This window comes from Schistocerca gregaria, chromosome 7 (genome assembly GCF_023897955.1).
Source record: "Schistocerca gregaria isolate iqSchGreg1 chromosome 7, iqSchGreg1.2, whole genome shotgun sequence".
Lineage (NCBI taxonomy): Eukaryota > Metazoa > Arthropoda > Insecta > Orthoptera > Acrididae > Schistocerca > Schistocerca gregaria.
The window spans coordinates 48990977-49003416 of NC_064926.1; positions in this window are offsets into that span (position 1 = coordinate 48990977).

Here is a 12440-nt window from a genome sequence, read left to right on the forward strand (position 1 = left end):
CCATGAAGCTTCAACATGATACCACAGTTCATCAAGAGCAGTGACTGGCATATTGTGACGAGCCAGTTGCTTGGCCACCATTGACCAGACATTTTCAATTGGTGAGAGATCTGGAGAACGTGCTGGCCAGGGCAGCAGTCGAACATTTTCTGTTTCCAGAAAGGCCCGTACAGGACCTGCAACATGCGGTCATGCATTATCCTGCTCAAATGTACGGTTTCACAGGGATCAAATGAAGGGTAGAGCCACGGGTCGTAACACATCTGAAATGTAACATCCACTGTTCAAAGTGGCGTCAATGCGAACAAGAGGTGACTGAGATGTGTAACCAATGGCACCCCATACCACCACGCTGGATGACGAATACACGCTCCCAATGTGCGTTCACCGCGATGTCACCAAACATGGATATGACCATCCTAATGCTGTAAACAGAACCTGAATTCATCCGAAAAAATGATGTTTTGCCATTTGTGCATCTTTGGCTTCCCTCTGAGAACCATGCCTCCATCCTTGCTACCCTCCCTGTTTTCCTATCCCTGTTGCTTCATAACCTGGGTTGTGAGTAACTAAATCCACTTTCCCTTCTTCCCTTTCTTTCCCCTCTCTCCTCCCAGATGAAGGAACATTTATTCCGAAAGCTAGGAACATAAATTTTCGGTTGTTTTTTGTGTATCTATCGGCTGTACTGAGCTGAGGTAAGTACTGGCCAGCCCCTCTATCTCTTTGTTAGTATTTGTTTCACATCTTTATATGAGATTTTCCATTAATTATTTATATTATTTAGTCTGTGTAACATGTTGTATGGCTGCTAATTTTTGATTTTGTAGGTGGCTGGCTGGAGCATGTATAATTAATTGTATCATGACTGTTAGCTTCCTGAAGATGTCAAATGTGTGCTTATTGTTGTCTCTTTATTATTACGGCCAAGGAATGTACTTGCTTATGTGTTTCTTTTTCCACGGTGAACTGAATATTTTTATGTTTATTTTGTATGTTGTATGAAGTTAATAAATTTTCTCTGTTGCTTCACCTACAGATTGTCACCCACATTCCTATACCAGTAAACAATTTTCTATGCTTTATTCGTGTTGACTGTATCAAAGATTGTGTTTTCTCTGTGGTTGATGAATATGTGTGCAACTTTCCTGATTTTGGGGAGGTATATTACAGGCCACTGAAGATGCTTCACAAATTTTGTTGTTGTTGTTGTTGTTGTGGTCTTCAGTCCTGAGACTGGTTTGATGCAGCTCTCCATGTTACTCCATCATGTGCAAGCTTCCTTATCTCCCAGTACCTACTGCAGCCTACATCCTACTGAATCTGCTTAGTGTATACATCTCTTGGTCTCCCTCTATGATTTTTATCCCCCACACTGCCCTCCAGTACTATATTGGTGATCCCTTGATGCCTCAGAACATGTCCTACCAACCGATCCCTTCTTCTAGTCAAGTTGTGCCAGATACTCCTCTTCACAAATAAAAGAAGCGAAATGTGTGTGATAACAAACAAATTGCCTTTCATTTAGTAGCATAGATGGAACATACCTCCATGAATTTTGAAGCATCTAAGGACTGAAGGAAAACAGAAAAAATGGTGAAGCAGAGATTACTGCATAAAAGGTGTAAAGCAAAGCATGGGAGCTATAGATAGAGAGATGCTTAATGAAACACATTTGGCTGTCAAGAGTGCAATGCATGATGCCTTCATTGATACCATAGCAGCTTATTGTCAAGTGATATTTTACAAAACCTAAAGAAATTCTGGTCATATGTAAAGGCGGTTAGTGGCACTTGAGTTATTTAGTTTCTAGTGCCTGAGACAGGCACTGAAATTGAGGATAGCAGAGCGAAAGATGAAGTGTGCAACTCTGTTTGCAAATGCTCCTTTACAAAGGAAAAACCAGGAGAATTGCCCCAATTTAATGCTCATATCATTAAAAAGATTAATGAAATTAGGATTAGAGTTAGCGGTGTTGAGAAACTGCTTAAATAGTTAAAACTGAATGAAGCTCCAGTGTCGAATAGAATCCTTATCAGATTCTACACAGAATTTGTGGCCGAGTTAGCCCCTCTCCTAACTATAATCTAAAAACTGTGCCCAGTTCTTAGAAAAAAGCACAGATCACACCTGTCTACAAGGAGGGTAATAGAAGTCAGCCGTAAAACTACCGTCCATTATCCTTTACACTGATAGAAAATAGTCTGAGCTTAAACATAATGAGGTACATTGAACAGAACGATCTCAGTGCCAACTAGCATGGATTCCAAAAACATCGATCATGTGAAACCCAAAACATACTTTTCTCACATACTGAAAGCTTTGAATCAAAGCAGTTAGGTAGATACAGTATATCTTGATTTCTGAAAAGCATTTGACTTCAGTAGTACACCTACACTGTGACCATATGGGGTGTCAAGAGAAATGTGGCAGGACTGAGAACATTTTGGTAGGGAGGATGCAGCATGCTATCTTAGATCACATGTAGAAGTAACTTGGGGTGTGTCCTAGGGAGTGTGTTGGGACTCTTGGTGTTCATGTTGTATATTAATGCCCTTGCAGACTATATTAATAGTAATGTCAAACTTTTTGCAGATGATGTACTTATCTATGATAAAGTACAGTGTAAAAGAAGATGCATAAGCGGTCAGTCAGATTTTGACTAGATTTCAAAGTGATGCAAAGACTGGCACCTTGCTTTAAATGTTAAGAAATGTAAAATTGTGCACTTAACAAAATGAAAAATTGTAGTATTGTATGACTATAATATCACTGAGTCACAGTTGGAATTGGCCAACTCATACAAATACCTGGGTAGAGATATGAAATGGAATGATCTCATAGGCTGTTGTGGGTAAAGCGGGTGTAGACTTTGGTTTTTTGGTAGAATACTGGGGAACTGAAGTCAAACCACAAGAGAGATTGCTTACAAATAAGTCATGTGGTCAGTTCTAGAATATTGCTCAAGTGTTTTGGATCCCTATCAAATAAGACTAACAGGACATATTGAACATATTGTTGCAAAGAAGCTGAGTAACACCGTGGTGTAGTGGTTATAATACTAAACTCTTGCATGGAGGTTTGTGAGTTCAAAACTCACCTGGATTGTTTAGTTTTAATTTCTATATTCGGTTCAAGTACAGTCTAGAAGTATCCAGAAATGTCAAAAATCATTGTACTGGAATGTTCTGTAACTATATATATACTGTATGTGTTCTAGCCAGAGGCATTCACTCCGCACTCTTGTATGTGCAAGTGCTCAATAAACTTTCGTTAAGTGAAGTTAGTGTTCATCATTCATCTAATTATACCTTCTTCTACTTGACATTATTCTAGTAGAGGCACTGGGTGTTGGAACTTGTGATACCACACATTATCAACGACACAGTGGCTCCCATCAGGCCATGACAGAGCCGCCGGTTACGTGGCGAGAAACCAGAGTTTGAGCCATATTCAACAGATCGCAATCGGGACAGAAGAAGACGGGGACATTATGATGTCCGCAACTGTTTGCCACCACATGAGACATCCTTCCATGTTCTCTGGTGATGATGGCCAAGATCCAAAAAAGTGGCTGAAGGTATATGAGCCTATAACCAAATTTAACAAATGGGATGACACCGTGTGTTTGGCTAACGTATTTTCTACTTAAAGGGCACTGCCAAGCAATGGTATGAGAACAACGAGGAGTCCACAAGCTGGGAAGTATTGCAGGTGGAACTGTACAAGTATTTCGGCGACACATAATGAAAGAAGTGCCAGGCTGGAGATAAATTAAAGTGCAGGGCACAGAATCCAGGAGAAACGACAGCATCCTACATTCAAGACGTCTCGGAGCTGTGTAAAATAGTGGATACTAGAACGAAGGAGGAAGATAAGATTGCACATCTCATGAAGGGTGTTGCAAAGGATATGTATCAAGCCCTACTCCTGAAGGAGGTTTTGACAGCAGACGACTTCATAAAATGGTGCCAGTATATCGAGACAATGTATCAAAAAAGAATTACACACAAGAAGTTTGAACGGCTTCCAAATGTCATATCGATGTCTGTGATGGAGGAAGGAACTGATTTCACAAGTGTTCTTCGTCAGATAGTTGGAGAGGAAGTTCAGAAAACACTTGGATTGCACGACGAGCAAAAAACTGAGACGCTTCATAAAACATAAGGGAGGAAGTGGAATAGACATTGAACCCAACCTCTCGTCCTTCATTTCCCTTTAAAACAGTGAAAAAGTCAAGACCCAGGTGGAGTTACTTTAATAGAATGCCAGATGAGGAACCTGTTTGGGCACCAAGGAAGACTGACGTCTGGAGGACCCAGGATAACCAACCAGTCTGTTTCCACTGCAGACGACTGGGATATGTCTCTATTGTCAAGAAAGGCGACGGATATTTGATGACGCCCGTGTCAGAAGACAGTAGACCGATCTTAGCCGACGCCAACTCTGGGACAACGAAGATAAACAAGATGATGTGGTTGCAGGACGACGTAGGTCACCACTGCCGCAAACTAGCCGCTGGAGAGGACTCTCCCCAACACACCGATCAAGGTCTCCATCTCCGTTTAGAAGCTCCAGCCGATCACCTAGCCGCCACAACCAGGAAAACTAAACGGTGCGACCTTCCTAGGAGGTGAGGCTGCCGAAGAGAAAAATCCTCCACCGTTGATCAGTACAAAAATGATAGGAAACTACATTGATATGCTCATGGATGGCCGACCATCCCAAGCTCTTGTGGACTCTGGAGCTTCATGTTCAGTCATTTCAGAGAAGTACCATCGCCAGTTGCAGAAAAACATATTCGTTGACAGCAAAACATCTCTGCTGAAGGTGGCTAATGGGAAATATGTAAAACCTACAGGAATTTGTACCATTTGTGGGGGTATAAGTGGCCATACACAGCCCTTAGAATTCATTGTCTTACAAGAGTGTAGTCATGACATTCTCGGATGGGACTTTTTGAAAGTTTGTAGATTGTGGTCGCTCGAAGATTATGCTAGACAAGATACTGTGGACAGGAAGATGCACATCCGAGTGTGTGGAGACTATGTGTGCTGGATGAAGGGATCATACCTGCAGCCTGCGCTAGAAAGGTAACTGTCACGTGTCATGTCATGCATCAACCCATGGATCTTGCTGTGGAATGTAAGAGAAGCATACCACTGAAGAATAACTTGGTCACTCCGGATACTGGCAAATCGAAGTAGATGAGGCTGATTGCGAGAAAACTGCATTCAGCACCCCTGAGGGCCTGTATGAGTTTAAGGTAATGCCATTTGGTTTGTGTAATGCACCAGCGACTTTTGAACAGATGATGGATAATCTTCTAAGGCACCTGAAGTGGACGATGTGCTTTGTTATTTAGATGACACTATAGTGTTCTCAGAGACATTTAATGAACATATAAAAAGACTGAGTGCCGTTCTAAGTGTCTCCAACAAGGGGGACTGAAACTTAATCCAAGAAAGTGTCTCTTTGGGGCAAAAGAAATCAAAATACTTGGACACCTTGTGACAAACGAAGGTGTGCGGCCAGACCCATAAAAGTTGAGACCTATAACGGAATTTCCTATTCCTGAAAGTAATAGAGATGTGAGAAGCTTCCTCTGATTATTTTCTTATTACCATTGTTTTATCAAAGACTTCTGTATCAAAGCCAGGCCACTCCAAGAGTTGTTAAAAGCTGATGCTAAATTTATCTGGGATGGTGCTCAAAAGATTCTTTTGATTTGCTGCGAAAAGCTCTGATAGTTGACCATGTACTTGGTCTTTATGATGAGAGAGCACCTACAGAACTACACACAGATGCCAGTGGTTACGGGGTCGGTGCTGTTCTAGTGCAAATTTCGTATGGAAAAGAGAAGGTTATAAGCCTATGCTTCTAAGACACTTAAAAAAGCCTAGAGAAACTACCCAGCTACAGAAAGAGAATGTCTTGCTGTGATCTGGGCCATGTGCAAATTTCAACAGTATCTAAGGGAAGCCATCACAGTTGTTCCAGACCATCATTCACTTCGTTGGTTGACAGGTCTTAAGGTTCCAACAGGACCACTCGCCAGGTGGGCACTACATCTTCATGAGTATGACATTACCATAGTGTACAACAGTGGAAGAAAACACAAAGATGCTGACTGTCTCACAAGAAACCATATGCAAGACCATCAAGACTTTGATGAAGATAGTGACTGTCTCGCTGCACTCCGGGATCTCTCTGCTGAGCAGAAGGACGCCAAAATATCTCAAATAATGCTTGCCTTAAATCGGTCAGACGATGTGAAAGGACAATTTAGGGTAGTTAATGGATTACTTTGCAACAAAAACTTTGATCCGTTTGGAAAGAGGTGGCTACCAGTGATTCCTGACCACATGTGCTTAGATGTTCTACAGAAATTCCATGACACACCTGAGGCCGGACATTTAGGATTAATTAAGACATACGATAGAATCCACAAGACATTTTTCTGGCCAGGTTTATTCAGGATTGTCCGTCACTGTGTTTCACATTGTCGAGAGTGCCGGGGGAGAAAGGCAGTTCCCCAGAAACCACCTGGCCGACTCATACCAATTCCACCAGCCTAAACGCCTTTCCAGCATGTTGGGATTGACCTCCTTGGACTATTTCCAACGCCTGCTAGTGGCAACAGATGGATTGTTGTTTGCACTGATTATCTGACAGGCTATGCCATTACAAAAGCCGTGAAAACATCCGAAAAATCCGAGGTAGCCAAATTCATTGTGGAAGAGATTTTATCAAAACACGGTACCCCAAGGACATTAATTATGGATCGAGGGAAAGTTTCTCAATCGAATCTTGTGACAGAGATAAACCATTGGTGCAACATTACTCATCACATGACGACTGCCTACCTCCGCAGGCTTACCGAACACCTTAATATGACCTTGGCCGACATACTATCAATGTTCGTCAATGTTGAGCAGAGCAACTGGGATGAGGTGCTACCTTTCATGACGTTTGCCTACAACACCACCAAACAATACACCACAAGATTTACGTCATTTTTCCTGGTGCATGGGCGTCAGGCGACTATGACGATGGACACTGTGTTTCCATTACATCCTGATGACGTGGATGAGGACTACATTGGCCAAGTGTTAACCAGAGCTGAGGAAGCTTGGCAGTTAGCTCGACTCCGCATGTGCAGGCTCGAGAAAACGATAGCCAAAGGTATGGCACAAGCCACCACCCTGTTGTCTACCAGCCTGGTGACCTCGTCTGGATCTTCACTCCTGTTCGGAAGGTTGGTCTCTCTGAGAAGCTCCTCAGGTGCTACTTTGGACCTTATAAGGTTGTATGACAGTAGTCTGATGCTACTTATGATGCTGAAGATTTTGACCCCAACACAAGACGATGAAAGATCAGAGATAGGGTCCACGTCCTTCGAATGAAGCCCTATAAGGATCCTGCAACCCAGGGTAAATTTGATGCTCCAGCAACAGGCGACGAGCGGAAAGGTGACGAAGAGTGTAGCGGCAAAAGAAGTTCTAAGGAGATCATAGCCAGGACGAGAATTAGCCAGAGGGAGTCGTACTATACAGGACCAATGACTTGTTCTCAAACTATGAGGATGTAACACTGAGACGCTGTTCTATTAAGGAGGGAGCAATGTCGCAAAGAAGCTGAGTAGCACCGTGGTGTAGTGGTGATGATACCAAACTGTTCATTTATCTAACACCGGCACAGTAGCTCAGCATGTTCGGTCAGAGAGCTGGTTGGCCTCTGTAATAAAAAACTGAGTGGAAGGATCAACATACGAACTTGACCGGATGTCATGTGACGTCCGCAACGACCAAACACACTGATTCAAAAAACAAAACTGTTGCATGGCGGGTTGTGAGTTCAAAACTCAGCTGGACTGTAGAATTTTAATTTCCATATTCGATTCAAGTACATTCTAGAAGTATTTAGAAATGTCAAGAATCATTGTACTGGAATGTTCTGTAGCTGTATATATACTGTATGTGTTCTGGCCGGAGCAGTTCGCTCCTCGCTCTTGTATGTGCAAGTGCTGAACAAACTTTTGTTAAGTGAAGTTAGTGTTCATCATTTATCTAATTACACTTTCTTCTATGTGACAATATACAGAAGAGGTCAGCGCACATGATAACAGGTTTGTTTGATCCATGGGAGTGTCACGGAGATATTGGAGGAACTGAACTGGTGGACTCTTCAAGATATATGTAAACTCTCCCAAGAAAGTCTATTAGCAAAGTTTCAAGATCTGGCTTTATAGCAAAGTTTCAAGATCTGGCTTTATGCGATGACTCTAGGAATATACTACAGCCTCGTATGCATCCCTAACGTAAGGATTGTGAGGATAAGATTAGAATAATTACTGAATGCCCAGAGGCATTCAAACAATTATTCTTCCCATGCTCTGTGCAGGAATAGAATGAGAAGAAACCATAATAAGTGGTATAATGTGTCATACCCTCTGTTATGCACCTAATGAGGGTTTGCAGAATAAAGATGTAGATGTAGAAGTGTTGTCATACTTAATTTAAGTATATGTTTAGAATTGGAAAGGAAGGCAAATGGCATGTAGTGTGTGTGTGAAGAAAGACCATGTAAAGTAATAAAGAACCTTGTCATATGCGCTGTTAATGATGTTGAGAAAGTATAGTCTGTGGAGTGGTTTTCATTAGATGGAATATGTTGCAGTATTTTCATGATGTCACAGATAGGTGAGAAGTAAGTTGTAGTTGAAATGTTGAAGATTTAAATGAGGTGATATGATTATGATGATGTGTTCTGGCTGTTTGTGAATCACTGTGATGTTGTTAACAATGAGGATGATAATATGGTAATTATGAAGACATTATAGTATTATGGGGATATGGTGATGAATTTATGGTTAAGAATTAGTTGTCATGAAATGTAGTGCACCGTGTTTATGAAAGCATATGCAATGTATTCATAGTGAAATATAAGTGATTCTGATAAAGGAAAATAGCACTGATTCTCTGATTCTTACTTTAGGATAAATCATTTCAAAGATGTGATACATAAGCACATTATAAGGAAAAGGTGGTCTTTTTACCAGTAAGGTCACTGAATAAGTCCCAGAAGCAGAAGGATAATATAAGCACCTGGAAAGTGTGACAAATACAAAAGTATCACACTGTTTATGAATATTCAAGACACAAACAAAACAAAACATTTTAATTAATTGTCGTTCTCATTTCCAGGCAGCTACATAATACTGGCGTGGAAAACTATTTATCTGAGAAACTGAATTTGTTGTCTGTCAAATATACATTTCTCAATATTTGTCATAATGTTAAAACTCTGTAACATCTTGAACACTTGGCGCAAATGTTGGTGGTGCTCCTGATTCATCTTCAAGAGGATCAAAATACCGCACAAATAGTATAAGACAATCAGCAATCCGTTGAGGACCTCATGCATGAAATGCTGCCAGTTTTGTGTGGCATTATGCAGACTGAAAGGCATAGTGCTGTACTTCAAAAGTCTGAATGGTGTTGTAAAGGTAGTTTTATGCTCTTCCTTCTTAGCTGCTGCATCTGAGAAAAAGCTTTGGTAGAACCAACAACACTGAAGACACACATTGGTGTTGAAATCAGATGTGTTCAGCACATGGTATCTGTCTGAGATGGTATGGGGATTTACCCCTCTGTAATCACCACAAAGGTCAGGAACCGTTTCTCTTTTCTGCCATACCTAGTACGGAAGGCCACTCACTGTGAGATCAAACCACCAGAAGCATCTTATTAAATTTCAACTGAGCCACATGCAGTTTTTCTGGTAGCAAGATTCTGAGGTCTGCAGTGATAGGATGGCCAGAAGCAGTGGGAATGAAATGTTGAGTTGAATGGCAGCAGTTGAGCATAGCCAAGACTGGGTCTGTATGTGCTGGAAATTCCTGTACTAGCTGCAGGTCAGGGTCATCGTCCATTGTCACACGGTCAGCCAGGAGATAGGGGATGGTGACAAGACACTGGTTCTGTATAGGAGCCACACAGCAGAGGACATGTAGCTGGGTGCGGCCGTTTCCAGCTGTTTGGGAATGGTGGAGAACCACCAATGCAACGAGACGTTGCCCTCAAGCACATGGTAATGGCACTTTGTTCCTCCTTGTGGAAAGCTTGGATCTCTGAGATTTGTACTGACATTAACCAACAACTCCCCTGCAACCTGAAACTGCAGCAAAATTGTGTGACAGATTCTTCTCACATAACACACTCATATGAATTCTGCATGGAGGCAGGTGCAATAGCAAATCCTATTAGCTTGTCTCAGAAGGTACTGTCGATGTGGAAATCTTAATGAGATGTCACCCGCCACCATCACATAATATGTAACCCTCAGTGGAATGAACAGGGGAGTGTGGCAAACTAACTAGACACTGGTTCACTAAAGGAAATAATGTAAGAAATCAGCACCCAAGATAGCACCATCAGCATCCACTACAGTGAAGGTGTATGTAGGGTGCAAGTTATCATCCAAATCCAGAATCAAATTTATCCTCCCAAATGTTGCAATCAGCAAATCATTAGCTGCTGTGAGAATAGGTACTGGTCTGGTGGAAGAGTGCACAGCTTGTGATTTTGGGTGCACGCTTATCTGTGACCCAGTATCAATTAGGAAAAGGTCACTGCTTAGGCTGGCTTTCACAAAAAGTGCAGCCGACATTGTCACTGCAGAAACTGTGTCGTTTCACATTGGCCAGAAGCATTTCATCTGGTGGAGACAAATCCATGCACTGCTAGCACTCATTGGGTAGGCACATGAGTTGGAACATCTTCTTGTAGCCTTACCAAAACATTGGTAAAACCAACACCATTTGCAGCCTTGATCTTCATGCAGAGGCACATGCACTGCCCCTTCCTGATTCTGCTGTTTAGCATTAACGCGAGATAATTCATTGACTGAGTTGCTCATAGGTGTCTAACTGTGAGATTGGATCATTGTAATGCATGATGTGGGGCCACTTGAAACAACTGCCACTGCTATGCTCAGTTCGAAGCTGCCAACCATAACCTCTGATGCCACTGCACTCACATCAACCAGAAAATTGTCCAATCTGGGGTCACCATAATGGGAAATTTATGATTTCCTTTTCAGAAAAAGAATCTTTACTAGATGTGAAAGTGCTGTGTAATTTATTTTCACAATTAATACACATTAACTGAATACATGTATAAATCCCACACTACTATGTGAACATAGAACAAAATTTGACTATCAAAGAACAAAGGTACAAAGATAACAAAGATTTTTATGAAAGATCCTTAAGCTCTAATGCTCAAACTGTTGCGACTGGTGTCGGTTGTACCATCTCATGTTGGGACATATCACAGGATTAGCACACAGGAAAGACAAAAGTACACAACATACAGGTGCAATGGCTGTGAAAAAGTCTAACTTTTCCCCATGAGGCTTGCTGCTGTTGCATACAGGCAGCTTGTGGCAATGAAACACAGAAATAATTTTCATCAAGACTTAATTATGTGAAACTGAACTGTTGGATCAATTTGAATATCACTGGAGAGACAGCATTATTTTAAACATGCTGATTTGATTTTTGAGTAATGATAGCAGCTGATAAATAAAGATTTAACATTGTGCTTAATCTGAAATAAAATCCAGTTCTGACACAAGATTGTTTTATTGGCACAATCATGAATGATGATCGATTCCATGCAATGGTACAAAGTTCGGATACAAAATTACATACATGAATAGTTAGAGTATATTTACAACACCAGTGACCTCTCACAGCCCTAAGAATAAAAACGAAGCAGACTATAGAGATAACAAACATACACTCCTGGAAATGGAAAAAAGAACACATTGACACCGGTGTGTCAGACCCACCATACTTGCTCCGGACACTGCGAGAGGGCTGTACAAACAATGATCACACGCACGGCACAGCGGACACACGAGGAACCGCGGTGTTGGCCGTCGAATGGCGCTAGCTGCGCAGCATTTGTGCACCGCCGCCGTCAGTGTCAGCCAGTTTGCCGTGGCATACGGAGCTCCATTGCAGTCTTTAACACTGGCAGCATGGCGCGACAGCGTGGACGTGAACCGTATGTGCAGTTGACGGACTTTGAGCGAGGGCGTATTGTGGGCATGCGGGAGGCCGGGTGGACGTACCGCCGAATTGCTCAACACGTGGGGCGTGAGGTCTCCACAGTACATCGATGTTGTCGCCAGTCGTCGGCGGAAGGTGCACGTGCCCGTCGACCTGGGACCGGACCGCAGCGACGCACGGATGCACGCCAAGACCGTAGGATCCTACGCAGTGCCGTAGGGGACCGCACCGCCACTTCCCAGCAAATTAGGGACACTGTTGCTCCTGGGGTATCGGCGAGGACCATTCGCAACCGTCTCCATGAAGCTGGGCTACGGTTCCGCATACCGTTAGGCCGTCTTCCGCTCACGCCCCAACATCG